The following is a 13,003-nucleotide window of genomic DNA, read 5'->3' on the forward strand; positions in this document are numbered from 1 at the left end:
GTTTCTCCAGTTGATCGCCGAGGCGTGGTGCGGTAAGCCCATAAGACGTGAGGAAGTTCATCTGCCCACTTGCCTTTTGCTTTCTCTAGCCTTTTCTTGAGTCCATCCAAGACGATTTTATTTGATGCTTCAGCTTGCCCATTTGCTTGAGGATATGCCGGTGTAGAATTGTAGAACTCTATCTTATACTCTTTACAAAAGCTTCTGAAGATTCTGCCGTCGAATTGAGTACCATTGTCTGAGATCAGTGCTTTTGGTATGCCAAACCGAGTGATAATATTCTGCCAAACAAACTTCTTCACGTCTTTTTCTTTGATTGATGTCAATGCTTCTGCTTCCACCCACTTTGTGAAGTAGTCTGTTGCTGGGAGAAAGAATTTTCTGCCCCCGGGCGCTGTTGGAAGTGGTCCTACTATGTCCAAGCCCCACATTGCGAAAGGCCATGGGCTAGTTAATGGTAGGAGTTCTCTTGCTGGTTGATGTATTTGGTGCGCGAATTTTTGGCATTTCTCACACTTCTTCACATATTTCTCTGAGTCTGCTTGCATATATGGCCACCAATATCCTTGTGAAATAGCCCTGTAAGCGAGCGACCTTCCCCCTTGATGACTTCCACACACCCCTTCGTGTATTTCGAACAAGAATGCTTCTACTTTGCTGGGATGAACGCACTTGAGGTCAGGCCCAGAGAATGACTTCTTGTATAATGCCAAAGATGGAGATAGCCAAAATCGCTGCGACTTTGCCCTTATTCTGTTGGCTTCTTTTTTCTCTTCCGGTAGGATGCCGTCTTTTAGGAACAGGATGATGGGATCCATCCAAGAAGGGCCTAATTCTGTGCAACATACTTCTTCTGCTTCGGGGTCTTCTATGCTTGGTCTTGGTAAGAAGTCGATGAGTAATGGATGAGGGATTGATGTATCTGCCATTGAGGCAAGGCCTGCTAATTCGTCCGCTCGGCTGTTTTCCTCCTTGCCAATTTGTTCTATCCTTACTACATCAAATTTCTTGATCTCTGTTCTGACTAATTCTTGGTACTTGGCCATTCTGTCGTCCTTTGCTTCGTATTCGCCAGAAATTTGGTTTACCACCAGCAGAGAGTCACTGTATACCATTAGTTCGGTGGCCTTCATGTAGTATGCCGACTTGAGTCCTGCGAGAAGTGCCTCATACTCCGCTTCATTGTTGGATGCTGGAAAGCCAAGGTTGATTGCTTGCTCTACAACCAGGCCGTCTGGAGAGATGAGGACTATGCCAAGCCCTGCACCATGTCGGTTGGATGCTCCATCGACAAAGAGCTTCCACATCTCTCCAACGAATAACTTCCAGCAGGTGGTAGGATCAGATGATGTCGTGGGGTCTAGAATGGTGTTTTCTTCAAGGTCCATGTTGGCTGTCTGCCCTTCGTCCTCTGTTTGAACTGCTGGTGAGCCTTTGTTTGTCTCTTCCTTGTTGTCCTTAGTATGGTCTGCCCTGGTGCTTGATTGACTACCTTCTACTAGGGGTTGCGCTATTCCGGCGTCAACTTCTGTCCCTAGTTCGGTTGTGTCAGTTAAGTCGACTGGGCAGATATGATGACTTCCAGGAGTAAACTCTGCGACGAAGTCTGCCAAAGATTGGGCTTTTATTGCGGTCTTGGGTTGGAACTTGATGTCGAATTGTCCCAACTCTACTGCCCACTTCAGAATTCGCCCACTAAAGTTCGCCCTTTCAAATAGAGCTTTTAGTGGAAAGGCTGCGAGGACGACTATGGTGTGGGCGTGAAAGTAGTGCGCCAATTTTTTGGATGCCATCATTAATGCTAATGCTAGTTTCTCCAAGGGCAAGTACCTTGTTTCGGCTCCCAACAATGTCTTGCTGACATAAAAGATGGGCAAGTGTTGTATTCCTTCTGCACGAACTAACACTGCGCTGACTGCGTGCTGAGAGACTGCCAGGTACAAAAAGAGTTCTTCACCAGGTACTGGAGTAACAAGTAGTGGTGGGGAAGACATGTACTCCTTCAAGCTTTCCAGAGCTCGGTCGCATTCTTCGTCCCACTTAAATTTGGCTTTTAAAGCTTGGAAGAACGGTCGTAGTCTGTCTGATGACCTGCTTATGAACCGGTTGAGCGCAGCTGCCATACCAGTGAGATGCTATACTTCTTTGACTGAGTTTGGTCTCTCCAACTCCTAGATTGCTTTGATCTGAGAGGGGTCTGCTTCTATACCTCGGTTGGTCACCAGAAAGCCCAAGAATTTGCCAGATCCAACTCCGAATGCGCATTTGGACGCATTGAGGCGCAACTTGTGTTTCTTCAGGATTTGGAACATCTCGCCTAGATCTTTAAGATGGTCATTCTCATCCTTGCTTTTGACCACCATGTCGTCGATGTAAGCCTCCATTGTTCTGCCTAACAATGGTTCAAACATCTTGGTGACCATCCTTTGGAATGTCGCCCCTGCGTTCTTTAGGCCAAAGGGCATGACCTTGTAGCAATATAACCCCCTTGGTGTTGTGAAGGATGTGACCTCCCGGTCTGGTTCATGCATGGCGATCTGGTGATAGCCTCTGTATGCATCCAGAAAGCTAAGTCGGTTATGCCCTGCCGTTAGGTCCACCAGTTGATCTATCCTTGGTAGGGGAAAGCTATCTTTAGGGCACGCCTTGTTGACTGTTTTGTAGTCGACGCAGACACGCCATTTACCATTCTTTTTTGGCACTACAACTGTGTTGGAGATCCATCTTGGGTAGTGCACTTCTCTTATTGCTCCTGCCTCCAGCAGGTTGCCTACCTCTTCTGCCACTATTTCGGCATGGTGGAGTGTCGATCTGCGTGTGCGTTGGATGACTGGTCTGGCGGATGGGTGGACATTGAGTTGGTGACTGATGAAGTTTGGGTCAATACCTGGCATGTCGTAGGGTGTCCAGGCAAACACTTCGATATTAGAGGTCAAGAATTCCAAGACCTCTAATCTCTCAGTGCTGGACAACGATGAGCCAAGCAAGAAGAACTTATCCGGGTTCTTCTCATCTATTTTTACCTCCACCAAGTCCTCCACTGCTTTCTGATCAGCCTCTTTGCCGACGTCCGCGAATAGTTCATTACTTTCTGGTTCTTCCACCGAATGAACGTATCCTTTGGCAGCTCGGCTTCCATTCGCTGTGGCGAAGCATTGTTTTGACATGATCTGATCGCCATAGACTTCTTCAATTATGCCGGTGTCGTTGGGGAACCGCATTACCTGATGGTATGATGACGCTACCGAACGCATGGCATGCAGCCATGTTCTGCCCAAGATGATGTTGTATGTGGAGGGGACCTTCAATACCCAAAACTCCACTTGTTTTGTTACACTCCCTGCTCTGACTGGAAGGATTATTTTGCCGACAGGCCATTCTGGCATGGAGTTGAATCCAATCAGGGGAGAAACTGCAGGCGCCAAGTCTTTGTCTTGCAGCTTCAGTTGCTTGATTGTGTCGTAGTACATGATTTCACATGAACTACCCTGGTCAATCAGAATCCGCTTGACGTCAAAATCCTTGACTCGGAGAGTGACGACCAGCGCATCATTGTGAGGACAGTATATTCGATCCAAGTCCTTATCCGAAAAGGACATGACATTTGTTGCCTCTGTTTTCCCCTTCTTGGTGGCAGGTTGGGTACTTAACACTTCCCTAAAGTGCTCAGCCTTTTTAATTGATCCTCTGAGCTCGCATACGCGCTCAGGTTCAAAAACTCCATGTATGACATTGATAATACCTTGAGGCGGTGCGTCGATTGGCATTCTGTTGGGATGGTTATTATAATCTTGGGGGGCCGGTTGCGTCCCTCCTTCAATGTATTTGTCCAAGTGGCCCGCTGCCACCAATTCTTCCAAGTGCTGTCTCAGTGGCGTGCAATTCTCAGTTCGGTGCCCCTTTTCTTTGTGGAAGGTGCACCGTGATCTGTCGTCGTAATTTTTCTGAGCTTCCCCCAGCTTGGCTGGCCATTTGACAAAAGGCTCATCTTTTATTTCGCTCAGAATCCGATATATTGGTTTTTGAACACCGTTGTTATAGCAGTGCGGATTCTCAACCATCTTTTGTCTGGGTCTTCTCCGTTATCTCGTCTGCCACGCCCGTTTTTATTCTGCCGATCTACCGTATTGACCTTTGCTGAGGTCTTCTTTTCTGGTACTGCGGTTGCACTAGATTTTGCTTTGGCACGTGCACCATCCTCTTCTACCCTGATGTGCTGATGCACTCTCTCCATCAGGGCTTCCATGGTAAGGGGTGGTGTCATGGTGATCGAGTCCCTTAGTCTGTTTCCGACTGGAAGGCCTCTTTTATACTGCGCAATGGCTAGATTGGTGGGGCAGTCTCCAATCTGGTTGAATGTCTCCCAGTAACGACTGTTGTAAGATCTGAGGGTCTCTTTTTCACCCATGTCGATGGAGAGCAACTGATCTATTTCCACCGGTGTTTTAGTGTTTGTTCGAAACCTTGTTACAAACGCTTCTGCCAATTGGGCCCAGGAGGCTATGCTGCCCTCTGGGAGCTTCTCGAACCAAGTCAAGCCGAGGTCGCCAAGGCTTGATGGGAAGAGTATGCACATTAAAGCCTCGTTTCGCCTGTACACAGCCATGACTTGGCGAAAGTGGCTCAGGTGTGAATACGGGTCCGTCTTCCCTTCATATGTAGTAAATTTCGGCTGAAGGAAGCCTGATGGTAGGGGCGCGTTTTCGATTGCTGGAACAAACGGCGAAGTCTGTAGTCTTGCCAATGCCTTGTCCGTTGGTTCGTAGGCCGGTCGCGGTATTGGCATTCCAACCTCGACGCTTCCATGCGTCCGAGGAGCCAACCGTTGTAAGGCCGAAACTCGGTGTGGATCCCTTGCCCTGGCATCTTCCTTGCATCGTGATTTTTCTTCGAGCACGGTTCGTAAGTCGGATGACCTGGGCAGCTCTGTTTGTCTAGATCTGGTTTGGTGTGAATGTGAAGGCCAATACGTGCTTCCTTCAGTGTATGATCTTTCGGATCTCGTCCTCTCAGACCTGGAGTGACGAGTTCTGGAAGATAAGGAATGAGTGTCGCCTGTCCTGAGGCTTCTGCTCTCTCCTTGGGAGGGTGTAGTATTCCTACTACGATTCTCTGAGTGGCGAGGGGGCGTCTTGTGCTTGCGCCCCTCTCCTGTCGCCACATCTTTAGTCTTCATCTGGCGTTTTAATGCTTCCATGTCCGCCGCCATCTTCCGAATTAGTTCATCTTGTTCCTTCACGCGATCTTCCAGGGCTTGAGGATCAATCCTCCTCCTTTGCCTGTCAGGACTTTGAGAGTGACGAGGGCTGCTATTCCGCCTTCCCCTGCCACTCCTCCTGGAGTTATGTTGTTGGGGTTCCAGATCTGCCATAGGAGGGACAGAGGGTAATCCTTCTCGCCTTGCGCCCCCGTCTGGAGTTAGCCCGTCGACGGCGGACTGCGGTAGTTCTTCAATGTGTGCCATTGATTTGAGAAAAATGAGAAGCTTAGTCAAGAGGTTTTTGTTCTTGTCTGTTGTTCCCACAGACGGCGCCAATTGTACGGGGAGGAAATAATTCTCCTCGTACCAAGTCCACGCTCCTCCGTACGACGTCGCTTTATCACCTGAAAACACAAACGTGAGCTAGCCGGCGGGTGTGTGCCGGAAACCTCTCCGATGCCTAAGTCAGTAAGCTTGACAAATAGACAAAGTTTTATGTTCTCAGAAAGAATTGTGTTCAATTACCTCTTCCAAGGTGGTGCTTGTGAGCTTTTATAGGTTTCGAGTGGCATAATCCTAGTAGGACTTTTATTTCTCCATGCAGAGTCCTCCTAGGATTCATACTCCTAAGGATAATGCTTATCCTTTTACACCCTCCCCCACTGCTTAAACCAAGTGGGATGGTTTTCACTTTGGCCGAACTACTATATGACCGAAATAAGCTTGGCTACGCAGAGCCACAGAGAAGGCCGAACTGTCCTTAGCTCGGTCTTCTCCTCCAACTCCTTATCTCGGCTTTCCCCTGTTCAACCATGGTGTGTTTAGATCAAGCTTCCAAGTAGCAAGTTCTGACCGACCTAACCATAATATGTCCCGACCGGACTAAATGCAAGGCCGGACTCACTTCAAACTGCCACCGGACCGGAGTTGCTTTACACATTCTTGAACCGGAGTAACCACACCTCTCCTGGGCCGGAATACCTATACCTCTACTGGGCCGAAATAACATTACGGCTTCTTACCGATTCCTTCACACTTTGGGCCGCAGGGCCCAACTCACAGCTCGGCCCAATTCTTTCCCAAAAATTACCCTCTCAATTATTATAAGAGGAATTTTATTATACACCTCCCATATTATATGTATTTTTAATTATGTCATTTTTTTTTTTTAGTTATGATTAATTTTCCTTTTTAGTTTTGATATCATTTTCAAATATTTGATTATTATTTTTTATGTTTGGTTATGACCCCTTTTTTTTTTTTACTTATCACTTAGAAAATATGAAATTATGGCCTTGTTTGGCAAGGGCTATTTTAGCCTATTTTAGGTTAAAATTTACAAAAAGATAAAATAGGCTAAAATAATTAATAAGACAAAATGTCACATTAAACTCATAATCATTTCACTTTTTCTCTCACAAACATCACATGTAACTAAAAAAAGTCGAACAATCTTCCCAAATACAAAAATTTTAGTCTACTAAAATAGCCAAAAATTAAAATAGCCTACTAAAATAACCAACTTCCCAAACGAGGCCTATGTCATTTTCTTTTATAGTTATAAGATACATATGGTACACATCCTATATACTCTCCCTTTGGGTTCTCTCTAGTTGGGAATGTTGTTGGACTTTCATAGAGCCATCACGGAGGCTGCATCAATAATCCGAATCGTGCAATATGTAAAACTTGTAGAGTACTTTATCAATTCAAAAAATAAGATTGATCGAATATCGATAGCTACTTGATCAGATCATATTTATGTTAATAATTTATTTTTAAAATTATATTTACCGTTGACAGAAATATGATCTGATTAAATGTCTATCGATATTCGATCAACATGATTTTTTAACAAGTTCTACATTTTGAATAATCCGAATCATTGATATGTGTTCTATGGTGAGCCTCCAAAAGTCCAACAACTCTCTCGATTTGGATGGAAAGGAATCTCTCGTTATAAAAAATAAAAAATAAAAAATAAAAAATAAAAAAGTTATACCTGCTGCGTTAGTTGATGTAATTTTATTATATTTATAATTTATAATTACACTCTTACCGATTGAATAATAAAATGAAATAAAAGAAGAAAAAAAAAAAAAAAAGAGAAAGAAAGAAAGAAATGTTTAATTAATCTACTCGCTTTTTTGTTTCATTTCTATCCATTGAATAAGGGGAAAGAAAATTGAACAGAACAACTGTAAATTAGTTTTTTAACCTAAAAAAGGGGAACATTTTAGACCATGTAGGAGATTGGTTGGAGCTCATCAAATCAAACCACGCCACCTCTTTTTTTTTTTTTTTTGCTCATCAAACTTGAAAGTTAATGAATTAGCATAAACTCGTAATGTTTTGCTAATTAAAAGCCATGATAAAAGCTTACCTGTGAGTAGCGGATATATCGATCTGCAAAAATTGATCGAATCGAATCGATCTGCTGCATTTTGGACGGATGCGTAATGACGAGCGGACGGTTGCGGATTGATTTTCTCTAATCTGCCAATCTGGCGGACGGATAGCAGATTTGAGATTCCTTTGGCCGCAACCGAACCGCCATACCGCGACCACCTTTAGTAATTTATAAGACTTTATGTTTTCAGTTTGTTTAAATATTCTGTTTGTATTTTCAATTAAAAAATAGTTTAAATATTCTGTTGATTTTTTTTTTTAACTTGAATATCTTTTTTGAATTGAAAAAAATAAACGTATTATTTATCTATATTTTTTGGTTTTTAAATCTATCTCTAAAAATAATAAATAGAAAATATGATATATGCAGGTTGATTTATGTTTTCAAAAACGGATATAATTGTAACAATACAGAGACGTACAATCTCTACTACTGCTCTGTTCATGGTTTTGGTGGTTTGAATTGTTTTTATATTTTAAGAACCACAGATTATAATACTTTATGTAGATGAGACATGTTGTGATTGTAGTATGTGGATGAGGCATGCAGTGATTGTGATATTCTAAAGTTTTAAACTTTCTTATTTTGGATGAGGCATGCAGTGATTGTAATATTTTTTTAAGTCATTGACTGTAATACTTTTTTCTTCTTTTTTTGAGGAAGTGCACAAGTTGAATTATGTTGATAATTTATAAAATTTTAAACCGTCAAACCGATTCGCATCTATCCACTAAACCGCCAATCCGCTCAATCTACATCCACCGAATTGCCGAACGGATGCGGATTGTTTTTCTCCAATCCTCCAATCTGACGGACAGATGGCTGATTGGATATTCTGTGGCCGCAACCAACCCACGCCCATCCCTATTACCGATGATAATCTGATAAATGATCAAGTAACCAAGGTTGGTGATCAAGATACAAATTTGAACCACAACAGATCCAAACCGTCCAAATGACTCATATATCAACCCAGCGTACGCACTTGACTCACCGAAATTCGTGAACCTCATTATGAACTCCACCGACACGTCCACCAGGATTGCCACCATCGCGATCGATACGAACGCCGGAATCACACCTAACACCTTGATCGTCGCCGGAATTGACATGATTCCCGCGCCAACTATGCTCGTCGACAAGTTGAACACCGCTCCCGCTACCGACGCCGGCCTCTCCAGCGGCGGCGACTTCAGCTTCGGGAGGAGAGGAACGATTGCTTCGCCGCACGTCATTCGGTGTCGCTGACTTCATTCCGGCGATCGCTCGATTTTCTGGAGATCGAGGCTTCTGACTCTCTTTGTCTATTTTTTCTTCTTTTAGAATTATCCCACAAGCTTATTTATATGCCTATGTTTGGGGAGGGCTAAGTGGCTATTTTAGCCGCACAAAAAAATAAAATAGATTATTTTAGTCATAACAAACAAAACATCACATCCAATTTATAATTATCATAATCTTCTCTCACAAAAAAAAAATTTAAAAAGTCAAAAAGCTAAAAAATTCTTCTCAAATCAAGCTTTTTAGCCCAAGCTAAAATAATAAAAAATAAAAATAAAAAAACAAACTCACTTCCCAAACAAAGCCATAGTACTTCATCCATCACATTTTATTTGTTCACTATATAAAATTTAACTTATTAAAGAGACATACGATTATGACATATGATTATTATATTTAATTCAAATTTTAAAATGTTTTTGTTTTTCATCATTAACATCCTTTTTTAAATTTAAAAATATGTTTATAATTATTTATAAGGGATAATTTTAAAATTTTAAAAAAATTTAATAAAAAATAAACAAATATTTTAAGATGGACTAAAATAAAAAAAAAAAATCAGACAAATAATATTTTGAGATGGACTAAAATATTTTGGAGTATATATTCTGTTATTTAGGGGTGCTTTGGGAGTATATTTTTGGCTTATTTTCATATTAGTGAACTTTTTTTAAAAAAAAATTTCAAAAAATTTTAAATTTCTAAATTCACCTTGACAAAACGAACCGAAAAATTATAATTTTTGTAAAAAAAATTCAAAAAAGACAAAAATAAGCCAATAGACTTATTTTAGTCTTTAATGATTTTTTTTATAAAATATATTTTTTAGATCCTCTTCGACAAGATAGATTGGAAAAGTAAAAAACATAATTTGAAAAAAAATTACTATAAACAAAAAAATTCAAAAAAATAGATAGTTTTTTTTTATTATTATTACCAAAATGGACCTTATTCTCTGTTATATTGTACAGCCTGTGGACACTGCCACAATTTTTCTTTTTCCTAGAAAATTGTTTGAAAAATGCTTGGGAGCACTAATTAGTGCTCCCACTAATTAGGTGGCAGTAGGTCCCGTCATTAATGATGTGATGTTTTGGTCTTGGAGTTGTATTTTTTTTATTTTTTTTTTACTTTTTTAATGCATTAGTGCTATTAGTGGTAATGTTTTTAGTGGGATGAATCATTATTGAAATTGTTTTTATGTGACTATCCAAATACATAGGATCTTTTGGGAAGTCAAAAAAATAAAATAAAATAAAATTAATTTTTAGTTTTTTATCTATTTTGGATCACATCACCTCTTATATTTTTTACTCATAAAAAGATAAAATAGATTAAAAAAAAATTCAAAAAGTTAACTTTTTACCAACTTCTCAAAACACCACATAATAAAGCGTCCTAGAATTTCTGTCAATATATTTGCACATAAATTAATTGTATAATCTAAAATTTAACATATATTTAAAAGGATTCACATATAAAATTAATTTGAAGTAAATATTAATTTTTTGGGATTAAAATCTTAAGACCCTAACATATCTTATCAAAATAACAATTATAATTTCAGATATAATTATTTTAAATTTAGTAACAATTATAATTTGTCTAAGTAAAGGGTACATTTACTTCCATTTTTTCCCCCTCTTTAAAAGTATTCTTCATGTGAAATGCTAAAAATTTATAATTTAAATCTCACAAACTATTCACAATAGAAAAATGCTAGGCTTCAGGAAAAATTTTCAGGAAAACCTTCAGGAAAATGGAGGAAAATGGAGGAGGAGGAGGAGATGGAGAAGGAGGAGGAACTGGAGGGGCTCGGTCGTCTACCCAGCCGCCGTCGGTCGGTCGTCTGCCCAGCCCGTTGTCGCAACCTCTACCTAAGCCCGCCTCCGCCTCTGCCCAGCCCCGCCTCCGCCTCCTTCCATTTTGATGGCCCCCTCCAGTTCCTCCTCCCCCCTTCTTCTCCTCCTCCTCCATTTTCCTCCATTTTCTTGAAAGTTTTCCTGAAATTTTTTCCGAAGCCTAGCACCTCTCTTCACAATAACATAACAAGAGAGTTATGACAAATAAAAAATTAATATATAATATGCTATATCATTATGAGTACAATTATGATGTTTAAATTAAGAATTTTAAATTTTATTTTATTTCAAATGACATGTCAAGAGAATTAAAACTTATATTATTATTTAATTTATGATAAATTAAAATTTAATTATATCAATCTGATACAATCATGAATTTTTTTCAAATACATGTATACATACTTACATTAGTGTGGCACGACCTGGCTGCGCAGATGCACTAGTGTTAGTAATTTGAGTTTGCGTGAATTACCAAAAATGGTTAGGGTGAGTTGGTGGGAGATTGATTTGTTCAGGTTTGAGAATGTAAGGGTAATTTTGGTGATGAATTAAAAAATAACAAATATTATCCCGAATATGACAGGTTGGAGGTGAGATTAAACAATGGATATGTACTTCGACGTGTAAAGTGTGATTGAACAAAACAAAAATGAATGTGGACGCAATGCTGGCTAACTAATGCAATACGCTAATTAAATCTTTGTTTGGTATGTCAGTTTTTTTAATTTTTTAATTATTTTAATCATAAAAAAATAAAATAGGTTTTTTAATTAATGAGACAAAACATCATATTCAATTTATAATCATTTCATTCTTTGTTTCACAAAATTTAAAAAAGTCAAAAAATCTATCTCAAATGAGACTTTTTAATCCCAAGTTAAAATAACTAAAAAAGTCAAAAAGTCAATCCACATCTCAAACGAATTCTAAGGCCAAGTTTGACATTTTTAGGCTTGGTTTGGGGTAGCCTATATAATCCATTTTTTTATCTTTTTTTATCACATCACCTCTCTACTTTTCTGCACATCTTTTCGTAAAAAGATAAAAAATGTACTTTTTTATGACACCCCAAACCAATCCTTAATAAAAGTCAAAAAGTAACTCTCTTGGCCAAGTTTGGCATCTACTAAGGCCTCGTTTGGGAATACGCTAAGTTAGTAATTTTTTAACTATTTAGCGAAAATATGAGCTAAAAAAAATTAGTATGTTTGGGATAACTTTTTGCCTTTTTACGAAGTGCAAAAATTAGAGAGAAAAGCGAATCTTTGACTTTTTGGTATGGGTGGTTGGATTTTTGACTAATTTAGTAACTTTTTGACTTTTTGACTAAAAAGGAAGATTCCCAAACGAGGCCTAAATAATACAAAAAGTCAAAAAGCCACTATCCTATTTAAGTCACATCATCTTATTTAAATCACATCACCTCTCTAACACATCACATCAAACTCAATCCAAACTCAACCCATATAAATCAATAAGTCAAAAAGTACACTTTTTTAAACATCCCAAACCAACCTTTATTTAACTCACATCATCTTATTTAAGTCACATCACCTCTCTACTCCATCATTTCAAACCTAACACATATTTCATAAAAAGTTAAAAAGTACACTTATTTAAAACATTCCAAACAATTCCTAAATCTAAACATATTAAAACAAACAAGATTATTATATTCACACAATTTCTTTTATTTACAGTCCTTCAAATAAAATGATAACCTAAGACGTATATAAAGAGAATTTTAAAAGAATATTAAAATGTGAATTAATTTTTTAAATTTTACTTTACACATTATTTGAAAGAATTTGAAAAAGAGAAGTCGTGGACAATATCTATCCACACGCGATATGTATATAGTACTATTTAATTTGACAATCACCAGAAATATAAATTAATACATTAAAATACCATTTCAGTTTTTAGGCATAGCCATTGTTGACTGTTATTATCAACACCTTCAGGTAATGTTTGTTTGGACGGACTGGATTAGCATTCCCATGACTAATAGTCCTAGGACTATAAATTTGTTGGATTATGTATCCTATCTTAACTAATAGTCAAGTTTAAAATAATTAATTCCTACTTCAATTGTTTAACCAAACATCGGATTAATAATTTTATTGGACTATTAGTCCAATCCCAAACTCATGTCTACCCAAACAAACATGACCTCAAAGTAAACACAATCCCACTGGCTTGTTTCTACTTTTCAAAAAATGGTTTTTAAAAAATTTTACTTTCTTA

General features: G+C 38.9%; 1 pseudogene; it reads right to left on the reverse strand.

The window, feature by feature from the left end:
- LOC145807338 (amino acid transporter AVT6C-like) overlaps nucleotides 1-8,845 on the reverse strand; it is a 33,652-nt pseudogene extending 24,807 nt beyond the window's left edge.
- Between the last annotated feature and the right edge of the window lie 4,158 nt (nucleotides 8,846-13,003).

The sequence above is a fragment of the Camellia sinensis genome, chromosome 14 (genome assembly GCF_055761805.1).
Source record: "Camellia sinensis isolate YWXY chromosome 14, ASM5576180v1, whole genome shotgun sequence".
Classification (NCBI taxonomy): Eukaryota; Viridiplantae; Streptophyta; class Magnoliopsida; order Ericales; family Theaceae; genus Camellia; species Camellia sinensis.